The sequence below is a fragment of the Lissotriton helveticus genome, chromosome 4_1, assembly GCF_964261635.1.
Source record: "Lissotriton helveticus chromosome 4_1, aLisHel1.1, whole genome shotgun sequence".
NCBI lineage: Eukaryota > Metazoa > Chordata > Amphibia > Caudata > Salamandridae > Lissotriton > Lissotriton helveticus.
Window position 1 is genome coordinate 105915408 of NC_136063.1, and position 20933 is coordinate 105936340.

The following is a 20933-nucleotide window of genomic DNA, read 5'->3' on the forward strand; positions in this document are numbered from 1 at the left end:
TATTTTGTTTTTTACATTTCCGTCTATTTATCCATATTTCTGTTTTGCTACTGTTATCTGTATTTATCTATATTAATTTAGTGTTTTGTGAAAAAATTAAGTTGAAACTAGTATATTTCCACATAAATGTACCTGATAAATGTGCATTCATGCTTGAATGCCTGATAGTTGTCAATGATATGAACACCCACAGATGATAAATCAATGCACGTATATGAAAACATGAACATTTCAGTATCAAGGTTTGCATATCTACTGTTGTTTAAGCTTCTTTACTAGAAATCCCTTCTTTTTTAACCCTTTACCTGTCAATCCACACAGCTGTGGCCAAGCAGTCATGACTGACAACCTTTAGAATCACTCTAAAAAGAATCCAATTTCCATTGTTATCCACTTTTAAAAATAAACACAGACAAAATATTAAATGGTTTTATGTCTGTAATTATCTGTAAAAATCATTAAAAACGGAAATAAGGGATCCTTAACTATCATTTACAGTGGGGAAGTGACATGTTTGGTTTTAATTATTTTTTTAAGAAAGAATGACTTAAAGATAATGTTTATATCATGTTTATTTTTTGTACAGCCTTGAGAAAGGGTTTTTTCCCGAAACACGTGTTGAATGGCTTTGTTTTCTGGTGTTTAATGGTTATGAATGTATCTAAACTTTTGGAGAATAATGTTAATAGAGGATTACATGCCTTGAATAACTAAACGCAGTTGGCCTGGATTTATGAACTTGAGGCGTCATTTACAATATTTTGGCATAGGGCATTGCCGCAAGCCTGCCAGCTGTGCTGCCCTAAGTCAAACGAAAAGGGCAGGAGTGCTCCATTTCTATGCAACATGGCGCATCCCTGTCCTCTTCTACAGTGCTAGCACACAATGGGCTGCCGTGCGACAACGCAGGCACCCTTGCACCATGGTTCAAGGGTGTCTGGCTAGAAATCAGGTTATTTTTGTTTGGGAAGTCACACCTTCCCTCACAAAAACAACCCTTACACCACCCTCAGGGAGGTGTTGGCTTTTGACGCATTCCCAGGTTTACAGCTTGTTGTAAATCTGGGAATGTGTCAAATGTCATGGGGGTTACGTGAGAACACCCACCGTAACGCCCATGGGATGCCTCCGCTTCGCAGTGTGAAAGAACACAGCCACTTGCGCAGCATTGCCTCTCACCTTATCTTCGAGGCCATGAAAACGTGGCCTCATAGGTATGGGTAAGCCTAGTGCACCGCCAGAACGTCATTAAAAGTGACGTTCTTGCAGTGCACCAGGCTTGTAAAAAAAAAACATGATATCAGAGATGTGGTATTCAACCCTCTGAGGAGTACATATATCTGGGAGCTGCAGCGGAGTATCACATTAGACAACCAGTTGTAGGGCCCGATTCACAGAATGAACTTAAGACTAAATCCTAAACTTACTACTATTTGGTATTCACAGAATGCACTTACTACTTTCGGGATTCACAGAGTGAACTTACTACTTTCGGGATTCACAGAATAAACTTACTACTTTCGGTATTCACAGAATAGATTTAAGACTACTAACTCTAAGTCCGAAATCGGGGAGTAAATTCCGGCCTGGAGGCGGAGCTTACGGCCCGGAGGCGGGGCTTACTGCCCGGAGGCGGAGCTTACGGCCCGGAGGCGGAGCTTACGGTTCGGAGGTGGGGATTTTTGCCATGCTGAAATCTCCAACTCCGGGCCGCAAGCTCCGACTCCGGGCCGGAAGCTCCGCCTCCGGGACGTAAGCTCCGCCTCCGGGCCGTAAGGTCCGCCTCCGGGCCGGAATTTACTCCCCGATTTCGGACTTAGAGTTAGTAGTCTTAAATCTATTCTGTGAATACCGAAAGTGGTAAGTTTATTCTGTGAATCCCGAAACTAGTAAGTTCACTCTGTGAATCCCGAAAGTAGTAAGTGCATTCTGTGAATACCAAATAGTAGTAAGTTTAGGATTTAGTCTTAAGTTCATTCTGTGAATCGGGCCCGTAGACTGTGGGGCTTATATACAAGCCTATTGCGCCGCTGGAACATCACTTATAATGACAATCCGGCAGAGTTCTGGGCTTACCCACATCTACGAGGCCATGTAAAGCCACCCTGCGTAGCTTTTCATGGCCTCATAGATATGGTGCTAGGCAACACAGTGCAAGGGGCTGTGTTGTTTCACAGTGTGATGGGGAGTTCTGCAATGGGCGTTACAGTGGGTGCTCGCCGTAACACCCATTTCATTTGACACATTCCCAACAAGCTGTAAACCTGGGAATCTGTCAAAAGCTTACACCTCTGCAGGGGTGTCTAAAGGGTTGTTTTTGTGAGGGAATGCGTTCCTTTCCCCTCAAAAACACCTGCTTTCAACACAGACACCCTTGCACCAATAGGACAGGAATGCACTTTATCTTATAGTTACGGCACATTCCCGCCCTTTTCTTTTGACGTAGGGCAGCGCTGCAGGAAGGGTTGAGGCGCTGCCCTATGCTAAAACATTGTAAATGAGGCCCTATGTTTTGAGGGCTTTCAAGCAGAAGTAGGAGGCTAACAGTCCATGAGGGCGGGTGCTACCGGGGCTCGGTATAGGTGGACTGAAATCAAATGAATTAAATGAAAAGCATATTTATATAGCGCGGTAGCTACCCTCAGGCGTCCTAGCGCTCAAGACGTCACACCTGGTTAATAGTGGTCAGAGCTAGTCAGATTTATTGAACAGCCAGGTTTTCAAAAGATTGCGGAAAATGAGTAATTTGGGTTCCGATCTGAGTTGGAGGGGAAGGGAGTTCCAGAGCCCGGCCGCGTTGTAAGAAAAGGATCGACCTCCGCATCTGGACCTCTTTATCTTTGGTATTAGGGCCAGAAAGGCCGTGCTTGATCTAAGCTGTCTTGTTGGGTGGTAGGTGGTTATCAGGGGTTGATTGATGGTGGCACCCGTCCCTCAAAAGGATCGATGCCCAATACACATTGCTTTGAACTGGATCCTTTCCCTGACTGGGAGCAAGTGTAGGTCCCTGAGTCTGGTTTTGACAGAGGAGCGACGGGGAATTTGAAGGAGGGTTCTTGCGGCACAGTTTTGAATTATTCGTAATTTGTTTAGGGTAGACTGGGGTGCACCCAAGTACAGGGCGTTTCCAAAATCTAGGCGAGACAGAATTAGGCCCTGGACCATAGTCCGTCTTAAGTCAAAAGGTAGGAGGGGGAGGATTTTACGCAGGAGCCTTAATAGGCCGAAACAGGTGGCGGAAAGCTTGGCCACCTGACAGTTAAAATTTAGGAGCTCGTCAAGTCAAATTCCTAGGCTTTTAATGTTATCCTTCGGTAAGGGGAAAGCTCCTAATCAAGAGGGCCATAGGGAGTCAATGGTGTTATTCGTGGGGATACCCAGGAGCATCAGCTCTGTTTTTTTCCCCGTTCAGTTTAAGGCTGGAGGAGGTCATCCAGCTGTGGACTGCTTCCAGACATTCCTTGAGTTTATTCTGTACGCCATGGGAGGGATTGAGAGCCACCACTAGCTGAGTATCGTCTGCGTAGGTGATGATTTTTACGCCAAAAGGGCAGACGATCTCAGCTAGCTCATGTAAATATTAAACAATGTAGGGCTCAAGGAGGAGCCCTGCGGTACGCCACATCCAAGGGTTTTGATGGATGAAGTGTTATTGCCCTCGAAAAGCCGGAAAGATCGATTGAACAGGAAGGATTTGAGCCAGGTTTAATGCCAGGTCCGTTATTCCCCTGCTGCTGAGTCTGTGCAATAAGATGTTATGGTTCACTGTGTCGAAGGCGGCACTTAAGTCAAGGAGGATAATGGCGGCAGAGCCTCCATTATCTAAGATCTTCCTAGCCACCTCTGTTACGGCGACCAGGGCAGTCTCGGTCCCATGCAAGGGACGGAAGCCGGTCTGAGTGAAATCCAGGATGTTGTTAATCTCCAGGTAATTTGTTACCACAGTCTTTATATGTTTTTCAAGAATTTTGCTTATCCATGGCAGCAGGGAGATTGGACGATAGTTGGCCGGGTTGTCTTGGTCCAAATTAGTTTTTTTTTAAAAGGGCCTTTACCATGGCTTGCTTCCATGGAAGTGGGACGATGCCCGAGGACAGGGAATTATTCAATAATTCCAAGATGGTGGGAATGATGTGGTTATCAGCTGAGAGTAGGACACGAGGAGGCGCTGGATCGTTGGGGGAGCCAGATTTCACCTGGTGCATAATAAGTTCTAGAGTATTCGCATCCAGGGGGGGGGAAGTGGCCAAGTGTGGTAAGGGGTTGGGGCTCGGTTTGTAGCGGGGTTTTGGTGTCGTTCGGAGGCTGGTGAAAGGATGTGTAGATTTTTCCTATTTTTTGATCGAAATAGTCAGTCAGGTTGTCACAGTGGGTTTGGGCATTTGGGGGGTCCTGTTTTTCTGATAGATGTAGTAAGGTTTTTGCGATGCGGTATATTTCTTTTGGCTTGCACGCGGCATCAGTGATTTTGCCTTCAAAGAAGGATGCCTGTGTGTGTTTAATACTGGCTTTGTAAATTTTAATTGCTGCTCTATATTCGGTTTTTCTGGAGGGGGAATAATCGAGGCGCCATTTCCTTTCTAATTTTTTACAGATGCGTTTCTGGTCTCTGAGTTCAGGGGAGTACCAGGACGCTGTCTTACTGCTACGTTTAGGTATAATGGGTTCGATAGGGAGCACAGAGTCGAGTGATGCCGAGATCCAATTGTTGAATCTCTCATTGGCCAGCAGGGGGTCAGAGACGCTGGGAGGTCTAGTGGATTCAAGGCCTATCCTCCACTCCGCTAAGGGGAGTTTTGACCAGTTGCGCCCTTTGCGAGCTTCTGGAGGAATGAGGGGGGGTGGTTCGGGAGTGCACCAGGATATTGGGATGAGAAAGTGGTCTGTACATAGTAAGGGGAGGGGTGTTTCTGTATGCAAGTCTGGACAGTTGGGTTTGACACTTGTTGTTTTAGCTGCAGGGCCTCGAGGCTGCTGGTCATTTCTTGAGCGGTGGCATCTGTAGGGTCGTCAAAATGAATATTGAGGTCCCCTAGGAGGGTGAAGTTAGATGGGCTGAATGCCTGATTTACAATAATTGGTGGAAGGGCACTAGGAAACTGTCCTAGCGGACCTGGTGGGTGGTAGATGAGAATCCCCGAGAAAGTGCTGGTGTGTGAAAGCTCTATAGTGAAAGCAAGGCTTTCGCAATCCGGGATTGAGAGAGGGGACCCCCGGCATTTAATCCCATTTTTACAGATGACTGCTAGTCCCCCTCCCCTTCCCCCTTTGCGATCACTACGGAGAATTTGGAAGCCCTGGGGAAGTGTTTGGACAAGGTCAGGTTCCGACTGATCGTGCAGCCATGTCTCAGTTAAAAATAGAATGTCGGACTTAAGTTCTTCCAGCAACATTGAGATTTCTATGGACCTACAGTTCAGCAGATACGTGTTGTATTGTATCGCCTTAGGTGGGACTGTAGGGCGGAGACAGAAGCCGCATTTGGGGCAGCTGATGGGGTCTTGGGCTGTTAGGTCCCAAGAGCAATGGCATGAGGCGAGGGAGCTTCTTCTTAGTTGATGTAAATGCCTGGGCTATATCTCCTCGTGATGGTGGGCGGGCGGGCAGCGGTTGTGGCCCCTGGCCCCGGCCGGTCGCGGACGGGCGCAGACGGGCTTGCCTTTGGCGCGCCCGCTGTGCGTGTACGCTCCGCTCAGAGAGAGACATGTGTCTTTTGTAGGTAGTGCAGGGGGCGGTGCCTGTGGGGTCAGCCAATAGCGCTGCGCCCTCCTCCCCTCTAACCCGGAGATCAATTAGTGACTGATCACTGAACCTATGGAAAATGTAGTTAGGTACAGAACATTAAAGGACCAATAAGAGACAAGAAAAGGGCATCAATGGAAAGAATATAGAAGACTAGGGCAGGGTCTTCTTGAACTAAGGACATTTCCAGTCCCAATCAGAGAAGCCACTAGCAAGTCACCTTGACTCCCTTCACCAGGATGCCTGAGCCGGTCGCCCTAGGGTTAGAGGCCAGGTAGATCGGAGCAAGGGAAAGTCTATGGAAGATCTGGACAATGGGGCCAGATGGTCAAAGTTCTGCGGTAGCGTTTTGCAGTATGATATACTCTAGTCACTCCCACCAAAAGGAGTGTAAGCAAAGTGGCAAAAAAATAAGTAGCAATTTGGACCCTAAAGTAGAGCTGTGATTCAGCAAAGTGAAATATAAAATGAATAAATCAATATGCTGGTCTAGATGTGGGCTGGCATGCCAAGCCTCAACTGGCTCAGGCTAAAGGCTCACTCACACACCATTGCCAAGGTAACAGGCGGGAGGAATGCAAATTGAAAAGGACCAGACACAGTTCTGAATTCTTCCTCTTGAATCCAGGTTGGTGATGGCTCCAGGTAGGGATCCTGGTACCCATGTTCTACTTTGATCTGGCTGCTTGTGGTTCCGAAGGATGATTTAGAATAAAAGGACATTGCAGATGCTCCGTCCATCACCACCCCCTTTTGTACCGCTTTTAGCCGCCATAAGTGTGGCATGCTATGCTCAGACGTGAGTCCCTTGCTCACTTTGCCACTGGATTCAAGCAAGCCGGGCTGAAGACGGCTGGAATGCCAGAAACCGGTCCTCGGAAGCTTGTTTCCGGTCCAGGGAAGACATGGCTTGGCAGTTCGGGCTGGACTGTTCCCATGAGGCACAGGGTCAGACTGATTTGCATATAGCCATGTCTGAACTGGGGTGGCAGAGTGGGCTAAAGAACGGTGATAGATTAAACCCAGATCTTTTGACTGGGTGTGAGTGTTTGATTGATTCAGATGCTCCGTCCATCACCACCCCCTTTTGTACCGCTTTTGGCCGCCATAAGTGTGGCAGGGTATGCTCAGACGTGAGTCCCTTGCTCACTTTGCCACTGGATTCAAGCAAGCCGGGCTGAAGACGGTTGGAATGCCAGAAACCGGTCCTCGGAAGCTTGTTTCCGGTCCAGGGAAGACATGGCTTGGCAGTTCGGGCTGGACTGTTCCCATGAGGCACAGGGTCAGACTGATTTGCATATAGCCATGTCTGAACTGGGGTGGCAGAGTGGGCTAAAGAACGGTGATGGATTAAACCCAGATCTTTTGACTGAGTGTGAGTGTTTGATTGATTCAGATGCTCCGTCCATCACCACCCCCTTTTGTACCGCTTTTGGCCGCCATAAGTGTGGCAGGGTATGCTCAGACGTGAGTCCCTTGCTCACTTTGCCACTGGATTCAAGCAAGCCGGGCTGAAGACGGCTGGAATGCCAGAAACCGGTCCTCGGAAGCTTGTTTCCGGTCCAGGGAAGACATGGCTTGGCAGTACGGGCTGGACTGTTCCCATGAGGCACAGGGTCAGACTGATTTGCATATAGCCATGTCTGAACTGGGGTGGCAGAGTGGGCTAAAGAACGGTGATGGATTAAACCCAGATCTTTTGACTGAGTGTGAGTGTTTGATTGATTCAGATGCTCCGTCCATCACCACCCCCTTTTGTACCGCTTTTGGCCGCCATAAGTGTGGCAGGGTATGCTCAGACGTGAGTCCCTTGCTCACTTTGCCACTGGATTCAAGCAAGCCGGGCTGAAGACGGCTGGAATGCCAGAAACCGGTCCTCGGAAGCTTGTTTCCGGTCCAGGGAAGACATGGCTTGGCAGTACGGGCTGGACTGTTCCCATGAGGCACAGGGTCAGACTGATTTGCATATAGCCATGTCTGAACTGGGGTGGCAGAGTGGGCTAAAGAACGGTGATGGATTAAACCCAGATCTTTTGACTGAGTGTGAGTGTTTGATTGATTCAGATGCTCCGTCCATCACCACCCCCTTTTGTACCGCTTTTGGCCGCCATAAGTGTGGCAGGGTATGCTCAGACGTGAGTCCCTTGCTCACTTTGCCACTGGATTCAAGCAAGCCGGGCTGAAGACGGCTGGAATGCCAGAAACCGGTCCTCGGAAGCTTGTTTCCGGTCCAGGGAAGACATGGCTTGGCAGTACGGGCTGGACTGTTCCCATGAGGCACAGGGTCAGACTGATTTGCATATAGCCATGTCTGAACTGGGGTGGCAGAGTGGGCTAAAGAACGGTGATGGATTAAACCCAGATCTTTTGACTTAGTGTGAGTGTTTGATTGATTCAGATGCTCCGTCCATCACCACCCCCTTTTGTACCGCTTTTGGCCGCCATAAGTGTGGCAAGGTATGCTCAGACGTGAGTCCCTTGCTCACTTTGCCACTGGATTCAAGCAAGCCGGGCTGAAGACGGCTGGAATGCCAGAAACCGGTCCTCGGAAGCTTGTTTCCGGTCCAGGGAAGACATGGCTTGGCAGTACGGGCTGGACTGTTCCCATGAGGCACAGGGTCAGACTGATTTGCATATAGCCATGTCTGAACTGGGGTGGCAGAGTGGGCTAAAGAACGGTGATGGAATAAACCCAGATCTTTTGACTGGGTGTGAGTGTTTGATTGATTCAGATGCTCCGTCCATCACCACCCCCTTTTGTACCGCTTTTGGCCGCCATAAGTGTGGCAGGGTATGCTCAGACGTGAGTCCCTTGCTCACTTTGCCACCGGATTCAAGCAAGTCAGGCTGAAGACGGCTGGAATGCCAGAAACCGGTCCTCTGAAGCTTGTTTCCGGTCCAGGGAAGACATGGCTTGGCAGTTCGGGCTGGACTGTTCCCATGAGGCACAGGGTCAGACTGATTTGCATATAGCCATGTCTGAACTGGGGTGGCAGAGTGGGCTAAAGAACGGTGATGGATTAAACCCAGATCTTTTGACTGGGTGTGAGTGTTTGATTGATTCAGATGCTCCGTCCATCACTACCCCCTTTTGTACCGCTTTTAGAATAAAAGGAGGCACGCAGAAAAAAAGCCAAAATGGAAAGTCTTACCAGATGCACCCCCATGTGCATTTTATATTCTTTTTTATTCCTCACGAGGGCAGTAAAATAGCTGAAACGGGCCCCCAGCCCAGACATGTTTCCACCTTCAGAAATCAGTGGCACCTTCTTTGAGGCTGCAGCCTATGAAGAATGTGGGGTGATGTGACGTTGGTGGTGTACTCAAGAAAGGCATGGTGGGAGTAAAGTTGCATTACACAGTTGAATCCCGCACCAGTTGGAGTTTGAGGTTTCAGGCTGGATTATAGAGCAGAGGCTGTAAAGGCCATGGCATTATATCCACATGCCTGGGGGTTCTTTACACCAGCCTCGGGGCCTACCACCTCATGTCTTGTAGGAAAACCAGCTGCCATATCACGATATATCGCAGCATTATTCATAGTGGATCTCTAGGCAACGCCTTTGGGCTGAGGAGCACAAGAGTGCATGTGAAAGGGCATGATTAGTGAAAAGGTGGGTCATTTACATCCACCACTTGTGGTAGGTAGGTGCAGGGCAGAAGCAGGAAAGGAGATCAGAGTGCCACGGTCGGGGTCTGGGAGCGGTGGCTTGGCCCCCCTCCAGAGTAAATGCTGGAGCCTCTTCCGAGGGCGTTGCGGGGGCACAGAGGCCTGCAGAAAGCACGGACACCGGGAGACGAAAGACTAAGGTGAGGTGGACCCTTGGAATCAGTAAGGGGGCCATGGAGAGAGAGAAGTGGGCGCACTTCTGCCTTCCCCTCACATCCCCCCGTGGACTCATACAGCTTTTCCAATTGGTTTCTCACCAAACAGCAACACCTCCATTTTCTAGTGTTGTCGTAGTGGCCTTTAACCTAGATTCTCAATCTTGACGGTCTTTCTGGCGCAAATGGACTTTCTGGACAATGCATGACCCTGGACTGCGCCTTGTACCCCCTTAACCCTGGTAAAATGGAATCCTGAGAAAAACTACTATTTGTATATATATATTTATAGAGATAACTCTAACCACTAGTATATGTAGTTGACCTTTGTACTCACTACGATTCCTATGTGATTCTTAGAGTTTATTCATTTGTATTTCTTCCTTGAGTCACTTTACAACTTGTACATTTGCAATTTTTTCTATTTGTATCTCTTCCCTGTGTGACTTTACAACTTGTACATTTGAAATTTTTTCTATTTGTATCTCTTCCCTGTGTGACTTTACAACTTGTACATTTGCAATTTTTTTCCTGTTTGTATCTTTTATGTAACTCATGTAATCCTAAGTCCTTATGTATCACAACTGGTTATTGTTTAATTTATTTTAAAAGTTTTATATAGCGCTAGCTTAACCCATAGGTATCAGAGCGCTTTACATACACACAGTAAACAGCAGGACATTACATTACATAGTAGGCTGGCAGTGAGGAAGCAAACCAAAGAAAAATAATACAGCAAGGGAGATAAATATGCAGTACAGCGGAAAGAGAGAGAGCAATAAAAAGAAAAAGGTGAGAATGACATAGTCCGGTCACCCACTATCCTTGAATGTCTTTTGTAAAGCGCTCTGACACCTTCAGTTAATGTTCGCGCTATAGAAAATCGCATTAAATAAATAGATAAATAAAAGAGTAGACATTCACTGACATGAGATTGACTTCAAGCACTGGGCTGTGTGAGGAACATCAGCAGACAAATGATGGCAGTGGTTATCCAAGGTAGCCAGCACCTCATTTATGTTTGCATGTTCAGTAAATAGAAAAAAGGTCCTTTATAAGCGTGCTCTATGTCCCTGTACCGTGCCACCCACAGTACTACACAATATATACAGAAACCTCTATATATATATATATACATACACAATCCCCCAAGGAGAGAGAAAACAAAATTTCCGGAATGTCACAGAGCGAAAGTCACCCTTTTATTTCGTTATATATTATGTATACGTTCTCTCTGTGACGCGCGTGATTCTACGCTTTCCAGTTCTTCCCTGTGGACTGGAGGTTACCTTTTTAAGCCTTTACTTTGTCGAAAATATTAAGGGTAATTCGGGCGAAACGACGACCCAGCTGGCAAATTTACACTAGCGGTTAGGATTACACTATAAATTGTAACACACCCGTCCTGGAGAGAAACTAATACATAATATATATAACGAAAGAAAGGGTGACTTTCACTTTGTGACGTTCCGGAAATTTAGTTTTCTCTCTCCTTGGGGACCTACACTTGGTACCTTACGGATACCAGTCCATAATCTGGGAGCGATATCTGCAATCTGGACAAATAATATCCAGACTTTTTTGTCTATTGAACGTGCGCGACTTTCAATTGAAATCTACCTAACATTTTGGAGCCTTGAAAAAGTCACGAATGGCGGCGAAACACGTGTCGGCTGTGGCTGAATCAATGTTATTTACACTGTTACGACTGTAATGAAGATCTCTTGCTGGACCAATAATTGATGCATGTTTTCTATTAAATAACTGGACTGACTGTGGATAGTCAGCTATATACTTATTTGTGCTGAGCTCTGTCTATGTTGGATTCTGTGTGAGGAACATGTCGAGCCTAGAACAGATGTGGCCTTTTAGCTAGAGCTGCCGCTCTTTAGGGGGCGCCATTTCGAGTTCGGCCTCAACTCAGCATCTTTTCACTTTTGGGTCAAAGCAAACCTTACAGTTCTCTAGAAATACGCAACGCGGCCGATTCTATTGTAAAGCGCTGCGATGCCCATGGGCCAGGCTTGCGCTACAAAATAATATAAAAAGAAGTTCGCGTTTCAATGTGCCACCGGGTTTCCAGTATGTCCGGACGGCTCCTTCCGCGCCACACACCGGAATCAGAGAGTCTGGGAGCCATGTGAATATACATTTAAATGATTTAATGCATTTCATTATACAAGACATGGAACAGGAAAAAACGGGGAGTGCTGGGACTTTAGGAAGGACGCGCTGAGTAGATGGAGAAACATCACAATCACCCAAAAATAGCTCTTCCACTGTTTAAAAGTTTTCCAAGTCCTGCTGTGCCTGCCCGGGAGGGCGGGTGACGCCGGGGCAACGCCACACATGGATGGCTGAAATATGACAATGATCATGTTTTGTGGGGCTCGTGGGCGCCATGTAGCGCTGAGCCCCGGAGGCTGAAGTTCATCTTCAGGGGGGACTATTAATGGCCTGTTTAGTTGAGAAGAAACTTCGGCGTCTCCTAGCAACCTGCCCCGGAAGGAACACACGGCGCCCCCGTTACTGCCCGGGTCCGATGGAGAGGACTGGGGCTGAACCCCGCAATCCGGCCAGGGCCCCGCACGATAGACCCCCCCCCAGACCCCCCCCCCGACAGGCCATAGGCAGCCGTGTCCGTTATCAGTGCATTACCCCCCCCCCCTCCCCCTATGGACCCCCCTGCCCATCAATTCTTGGGGTTCGTTTCAGTGGCTCCCTGGCACCCCCGGGTGGGGGGGGTGACCCCGGCCCTACCTGGGGCCCCGCCGCTCTCCTCCGCCTCGGGCCCCGCCGCCCTCCTCCTCCTCGGGCCCCGGTTGCCGCCGCCGCCGCCTCGAGCCGTCTCCAGGAGACGGGGGACGCCGAGCCGAGCCGAGGGGGCGGGGCCGCGAGGGCACCCGGGACAGACACGCCCGCCCCTGACAGACAGACACGCCCCAGAGGTCTGGGAGCTCTTTGGAAAACGGGTCCCCCGCTGCCTGCCGCTTCTTGTTATATTTATTTATGTATGCATTTGTGTATAGCGCATACAATAACGGAAGGTGTCAGAGCGCTTTACAAGAGATCCGGTCAGACTACATAAGCATAACAGAGTACACGGATTACATGCATGATACTGAACAGATACATGGCGCATTTGCAATGCAATAGGTCTCGCATTTGCGGAAGTTTAAGCTATTAGTATTATAAATGGCAATCCCTTTTATTTACGTTTTAAAACCCAAAACATAAATATAAGTCACTGTCATTTCATTTCAAAAAGACTATTTCGGTTCACAAACCTCAAAAAGTACAATCACAAAACATTACAAATGCAATTACAATTTCTAAAAATAACAATGAAAAGAGATATGTGTCAAGTTGATTTATCATTCGAAAGTGCTGAAAATAAGGGTTGATTCATGGCTGTCTGCAATACTCCATACTCGGGAAGTGCAAAATGCTCAATAAATAAATAAATTACCTAAAAACATTTATCTTACAGACATAATATAAAAAGATGGCCTATACTTTATCATTCTTCAAACATGATACCTGGGAATCAAGGTTCTCTGTGCCGAGTTCTAAGGCCAACAACAGTCTTAAAATATTCTAATAAAAACAAGGTCTAATTTAAAGCTAACAGGCCAGGATATTCAATAGTTCACATCCAACATGGGGAAAGACCCTATCACTCCTCACTCCCGCTTTCAAATATGTCCAGCGCGTGCACCACATAGTGTACTCAGTGGCCAGGTTCCTATTTTCTATCAGGATACTGGTATCATACTTCAGTATCCTGAGAGCCTCAGAGCAGCATCTAGTTCCTAGGTTCCTACAAATCTGGACACCCAATCGTTTCCTCGCCTTTTGATAGGCGGTACAAATAAATAAAGCGTGCAGAATAGTCTCTTCAGTACAATCACAAGCAGGGCAGTTTGAACTTTGTGCATCCCCCCATTGATAAGTAAAACATCGAAGAGGAAGTGTCCCATGTCTAAACTGAAGGTATAGCTTTTTGGCGGCTACAGGTTTAATTTCATCTAATACCGGCTCAAAGCTAAACCTATCTTTAGTTTCTAAAAAAAACTGTAGTTAATCTACCTATTCGGGGACAGCTATGAAGTTGAGATAGTTTATACTCCTTGTAGTATGCCTTCAGTAGTTTCTTGGGGTGGATGACACAAGCGGTTTCTGGGTGATCCCAGAGATCCTTCAACCCAAGACGAACCAGCCATTGTTTAATATGGCCAAGCCATGGGAGTCTGCCAGCCCCTCGCAGGTTCAGTATTTCCATTAGTTCCTCTCTGTATGATAGGAGTTCGGGGGTCACCCAGAGGCGGCGCCAGTAGAGTAGAGGTTTCAGATTTATTATATCCGCAATTGCCCAAAGTCCCAGATCTAAGCGTAAAGGGATAAGCGGGCTGCTCTGTGGGAGATTTACTAACTGTCTGAGGAAGCTATTCTCTACCTGGGTAAGATTCTCTTGGCTTACATGCCCCCAGAGTTCTGCGTCATATAATGCCCCTCCCCGTGCCTGTACTTTATATATTTCAATGGCTGGGCTCAGTAATTTCTGGCAAGATTAACAAAAGACCTTCATAATGCCTCCCGTAGATTGCGTTAGTTTGAGAACTGATTTTTTAACTTGAGTCCCCCACTCCATTTTTTCTGATACTGTTATCCCTAGATAATCGAATAAGATAACTCTTTCGAGGTGTTTACCAGATAATGTAGGGTTAGATTTTGTACTTTTCGGGCAATTAAACGCCATGAATTTGGTTTCCTGTAGATTGATTCCCAATCCCCTTTGCCTACAGAAAAATTCAAATTTATCAAGGACCCTCTGGATCCCCATGGGGGATTTTGAGACCAACAAGGTATCATCCGCGAACATCATTGCGGATATCGGACGGGAGGCTAGCTTAGGGGCATCAAGATCTTTTACTGTTGCTAAATAATCTGTTAAACCATTGATATAAAGACTAATCAAGGTAGGGGCAAGCTCGCAACCTTGGCTCACTCCACGCTTGATTGGAATTGGTGCGGTAAGATTTCCATCTTTACCGTACCTAATTTGTGCAATATTTTCGTTGTGTAGCAGCTTAATAAGATGCATTAGGTATGTGGAGGCCCCCATATGATAGAGGACTGACCAAACTTTATCCCTAGGGACCAAATCGAAGGCTGACCGAAGGTCAACGAATATTAAATAGAGGCTGCCACCCTCCAAAGACACGGCCTTCCAGTGTAACATCTGGAGCCTAAGAATTTGGTCGATAGTGGACATTTTCCCCCTAAACCCAGCCTGGAGGGAGGTAACTATATTCTGTTCCTCCATCCAGGATTGGAGTCTGAGGAGCACTACATGGGCGAAAACCTTTTGAGAAATTTCAATCAAGCTAATTGGCCTGTAATAGTTTGTCATGAGGGGGGGTGCCTTTTTTGTGTATCAGGATTATTTCCGCTCCAGCCCAGCTCTGGGGGATCTTCATGTATAATATAAGTCATTGTCATTTACAATGCCAATAGCTCAAACTCATTAATGCCTAAAAGAGGAAACTCAGCCATATATAAGTGGAGTAATTTGTCCAAGATCATACAATGCGACCAAGCGGATAACCCGTGATTAAACTATAATTCTCACCGCTTAATAGTAATATTTTATAAAGTGCTTGCGCTCTGAACCCTTGACATACTTGTAATAGACTTTACTGTAATCCTACTCGTAGCTACTCATTGAGTAAGGTAGGGTACTCCCAGCTTGGGTTCAATGTCTCTTTCATCTGCAGACATGTGGGCAGCATGCGCCTAAACCTGCCGAGCAGCATCCCCTTCTAACATCTAGACCTCCTCTGAGAGGCGCTGAAACCTCCGGTGGCCGGAGTGGTTAGGTCACCACCACCACCAGACCCCGGCTGGAAACAAAGACATAGCAAAGCAGCAACTCTCAAAAAAGCGTTTTTTTGTTGTTGCTGAAAGATGATGTTGTTGCTGTGTTTTTGTAGAGAATCATGATCTGCGGGCAGTTTTCAGCCCGACGCTCCTCAATCTGCCCTTCCCATGGTCACCATTCCCCAGTGGGGTGCTCACACCACGGTATAGTTCAGGGCCTGTGTACACTTTATTTTTTTATTTTTTATTTTAAAAGTTTTATATAGCGCTAGCTCGACCCGTAGGTATCAGAGCGCTTTACATACACACTGTAAAAAAAAACAGACGGAAATTGCATTACATAGTATAGGCAGGCAAATACAGCATGAAAAATAAGGTGGTTTACACAGTTCGGTCACCAACTATCCTTGATTGTCAGGAGAGAGGAGTAAACTCGGATATTGAAGTGTAGGTTAGTTGACAATGGTCAGGAAAGTATTTGTTAAGGAGATGGAGTTTCAGGTCCATTTTGAAGCAGGAGAAGGAGGGGTTGCATCTGAGGACTCTAGGGAGAGCGTTCCACATCCTGGGAGCGTTGCCAGAAAACGATCGGGATTGAGTGGTTTTCTTTTTCAGTTTCGGAGGAATAAGTAGGAGTGAGTTGGAGCTTCTCAGAGTTCTGGATTACCTTGCGAGTGGGGGTGCGGCTTCAAACGTGAACTAAAGGGCAGTGCTTCAAAAAAGTGTGCCGCATTCTGTGAGCTTTATTCGTCACAAGGCGGTCCACCTTAGGTGGGTTTTATGTTAATAGACAACCATTCTGGTGCTGTTCTTTACAATTCTCCGCGGTGTCTCACTTTCTTATACACATGCACCCTTGCCCAACACATCTTTCTGAAATCTTTCATGTGCAGCTCTCACACATCATCTCCTTTCACGTTATCACTGTAGTTCCACTTGGTACTGCTTCTTACTTGCGTCACCTCCCAGTCATCAGGCCCTCCTTCTCACACATGCACTCTCTCCGGTAAACACAGCATTTTTGTTTCCTTTGATGCTGCCATCATTTCAACACCTGTGCATACTAATTTCACACTTTCACATAAAATGGCACTTGCAATTGAAACACAAGTGCCCATCAATCTACGCACTCTGCAGAGAGGCCAAGGGTTGGATGAGCATTTATGACCCACTGGAACATGTATGCCATTACATCACTTCACATGCTGTGGCACCCAGGTAAAACAAGCAATAAAAACAACAAGAGGGTGTGATTGTCCCGACAGCTTCGAAAGTGAAAGCGCGCTGAATATAAACAAAGCACGTTGTCCTGCCCGAAGTGGGACAAACTCAATAAAGAAAATAGGGCCCGATGTAGGTAGTACTTATTTACCGATTTTTAATTACCGAATTTTACCGATTCGGTAATTAAGAATCGGTAAATAAGAAGGGGGGTATGTAGGAACATCCAGATGTTCCATTTACCGAATCGGTAAATATCTGTATTTACCGATTCGGTAAATACCGACCAGTAATGCCCCATTCATTCCTATGGGCTTTGAAGCCCATAGGAATGAATGGGGCATTACCGGTCGGTATTTACCGAATCGGTAAATACAGATTTTGCCAAGGGTGCAGGGGGTGTCACTTTGACACCCTCTAGCACCCCCAAAAAAGATTCGGGGGCCATGTGGCAGGCATACCTGCACTAAGGGCAGGTCTGCCTGTCATATGGCACAGGTGTGCATGCACACATGTGCATGCACACCTGAATCGGTATTTTACCATCAAATATATTTGATGGTAAAATACCGAATCGTTAAGGGTTGTGGGACTCAGAAGAGTCCCACCTACATGTCAAAAATACCGATTAGGTATGAATACCGATTCGGTATTTTACAGAATCGGTAAATTTACCGATCGGTAAATTTACCGATTCTGTAAAATACTGGGCCCTACATACCAAATCAGATTTACCGGTCGGTAACGGCCGAAAATACCGATTTTCGGCCGTTACCGACCGACCTACATCTAGCAATCAGTGCTTACAATACCAAAAATAACAGTAACATGTAAGAACCAAAGTAAAGGGGTCAGTAGCCATGGGAGGGTACAAATGACAATATGGCCATAATAAGGAGGAAGTAACAAGCCTCATAATCAATCAGAGGGCAGCATTTGCAAAATACAATGACACAAGCCAATTAAAACTATGGGCGGAGAGTGGGCACAACTTCCACGGAGCTTCCACTCCATACTCCATTACTGCATGCCTTGCAAAGAGAGCAGCTATTCCCACAACATGTGACTATGTTATTTTTTGCTTCTGTATTTTGAGTACCATGTGTATGTAATGTTTTAAACTGTATACTTTTATGATGTTTTTTAAACATTCGAATAAAGTTATAAACTGAACTGAGAGCAGCTGTCACTATAGGCTCGCCCTAAAAAGGGAAAAAATCCTTTACAATGGCATTTTCCGCCGAATGCATTTACCATACATATGCCTTTACCACGAATACCTTAACAATGATATGGTAAGTATCTACATGCCAAAATTATAGAAAAGTTGGAGATTTAAAAAATATATAAATATATATATTGACTTCTATTAAGGCCTGAATCCGGTTATTGTCATGTATGGGACTTGAAAGTATTCTGCTGCAGGATCGGATTTTAGAAATGCAAATATACTTTTTGTTGGTATCAATCAGGACCACACAAAAAGTGCTATGGCAGGCAAAGATAGTGTGATGAAAATGTTGTGCACAGTCCTGCAGGTTACTGGCAGTACATACTCCCAGTCACACAAGACCAGTCCCTGTCAACTGAAGCCCGCAGAGGAATCAGGTTTTTTCATGCAGGAATCGGGAGGCAGTATACCAGCTTTGAAATCGGAAGTCTCCTGCCTGAACCAGGAGGGATGGCATGTATCAGTATATATATATAAGATAAAATGCATATGATTGTATATAATTCAACGCATTACAGTAATCAAGTTTAGATAATTCCAATACCACCACCACTGTTTTCTGCAATTCTGATGGAATGAAATATTTTCCTCAGAACTCTGAGGAGGTGACAAATGTTATTAATTGTCGAAAATTACTCTAAGGTTTCTTGCTTTCAGCACAGGGCTAGGGAGCTGACCAAGATTTCTTGGCCACCACAACTTATTCCAAACATATGTATTTGATCCAAAAATAACTACTTCAGATAACTTTATATCTAAGATTAATACAAATTTTGTAATTACATGGGTTGGTGATTTTAACACGCGAATATGCCCATTGGCTATGACTAAGGTCTGTGGGTATATGAGTGGCGAAGGTGATGATCATGTACATTTCCCACACAACCACTATGGAGGAGCCCTGAACACCATGATGGAAAAGTATGATCTTGAATTGTTGCAGTGTGCCCGGGATATCGATGGTGGGGTAATACCAACTTTTATAGGCAGAAATGCAACATCTGGTATAGATCATGTGTTGAACTCTATAAGTATCACACATATGTGCTCCACACCAAGGATTGCCCAACTAGCACTTAGCAACCACAATTGTATTATAATGATGATACAGGTATGGGGCAACAAAACTTTATTACCACAAGATACCATTGCTAATATTTCCCCGATTAGACTAAATAGAACGCAAATCAAATGGGAAAGGGTTGATCCGACTAAAGTATTACACAACATTGTTGTCAAATGTGGAGCAGAGATTTCCTACTGCCTCCAAAAGGATGTTAATCCACCCTTGTTTCTATTTAAATTTGGCAAAATAAACACTATTATCGAAGGGATACTAACTGCTCCACCTAGAAAACAAAACAAACATTGTAGGGGTTGGTTTATTCATATGTGCACCCAGGCCTCCAAACAACTAAAACAAGCTCTTAATAATAATCAGAGGAATCCCGAACTAATTAAAAACGTACGACTTAATTACAAATACGCCCTTAAAATAAGGAAAATAGAATTACAGGAGCTAGCACGGGAGAAATTATCATTGGCAGCTGATACAGGTAACAATAAACTATTCTGGGAAACTGTTACCTTGCCCTACTTAAAAAGTGATTCATTCCCAGAATTATTATCCCATGTTAGAAGTGAAGCTTAGGTGTCACATTTTTCTAGCATCTTTAACCCACCCGAATGTGAAGTTTCCGTTCCAAAAATACAGCACAGAGTAAATGGCCTGTTGTACCTCTACATTTGACACTTGCTGAGGTCAACAGGTAGATTCATCAAGCATTTTTGCGAGCGCAAACGGTGCGAATCGCAAAATTCGCCCGTTTGTGCCCGCAAAAATGGCATTTGAGATTCATCAATGGTTCATGAACTCGCAATTTGAAAAATCGCAAATAATTGCGATTCATCAAATTGCGATCGCATTTAAGGAATCTCAATTAGAGAATGGTCGAAGGGCTTTCCCTCAAATGGATGTTTACTAAGCAGCTATAGACCTATGGAGGCCTGTCCTTACTAGAGTTTTTAATTTATCAGTGACAGAGAGCACACCGCCCTACATGTGGCCAATCAATAATTATTCCCATTTGAAAACAAGCATTTGCAATGCAATAGGTCTCGCATTATTAAAGTTTGAGCTATTGGCATTGCTAAATAATGCAACACCAATAGCTCAAACTTTAATAATGCGAGACCTATTGCATTGCAAATGCTTGTTGTACTTGTTTCAGTTTTTACATCATACTCATTAGCTTACAAATTTTAGCAAAAGTGCTGTTAGCTAAATGCCAGGACTGACAGAGGGTGCCACACAATGCATTAGGGCCACTTGCCAGCTATGTGCCAGAACAAAACTTTTGCTATCACATGGATGACTTTGGGTTCCTGTGTAAACAATCAGGCACGCTTCACAAGGACTACTTCGACTGCCCAAAAAATGGATTCGATTCTGTGTGAAATGTGTTCTGTGCAAAAAAAATTTACTCACTAAGTCAAGACAATAATTCATGTTTGCCAGGTTCAGATATGTTGGCGTACGTACGTACACCAACGTGTTTATTTGACTTTTTAAAGCATTATGTCTCAGTTTAAAAAATAAATAATTTAAAAGGCTTACGTTCCGCTATGATAATCCCCTTGATAGCCACTATAAAATTACAGTATCTATAGATAAAGTATTGGTTTGCTTTCTTGCCATCGACTGGCACTAGTAATGCGTGCCAATTATGTGCCGATTTTGTTCCAATTGGGAATCAACATTTATTAATCTAGGATTGTATCACCAGGCTTCGGAACCCGGTAATCTGAGGTGCACACTGTGACCTGGCCACTCATTTCGTAAACCTCTGCGTCGGTTACCATACAAGTTAAAAGTGGAGCCTTGCAATAAATTGACCAAACGCCACATGCACATGTAAGTGAAGTATTAGGCAGCTGTTCCGCATTAACTCCTCACACAAGCACTGTACAATCAGGAGCCCAGTACAATTTAAAGCATTGATACCTAAAGGACAATAACATCTAGTTAGTATAA

General features: G+C 45.5%; 1 protein-coding gene across 3 annotated transcripts in view; it reads right to left on the reverse strand.

Annotated features, from left to right (window-relative positions):
* Positions 1–12411, reverse strand: part of WDR97 (WD repeat domain 97) — a 357055-nt gene extending 344644 nt beyond the window's left edge. For all 3 annotated transcript variants that reach the window (XM_078686528.1, XM_078686527.1, XM_078686526.1), the window contains exon 1: positions 12328–12411. The gene's annotated coding sequence lies outside the window, so the exon portion shown is untranslated. The remainder of the gene's footprint in view (positions 1–12327) is intronic.
* Positions 12412–20933: the final 8522 nt, after the last annotated feature.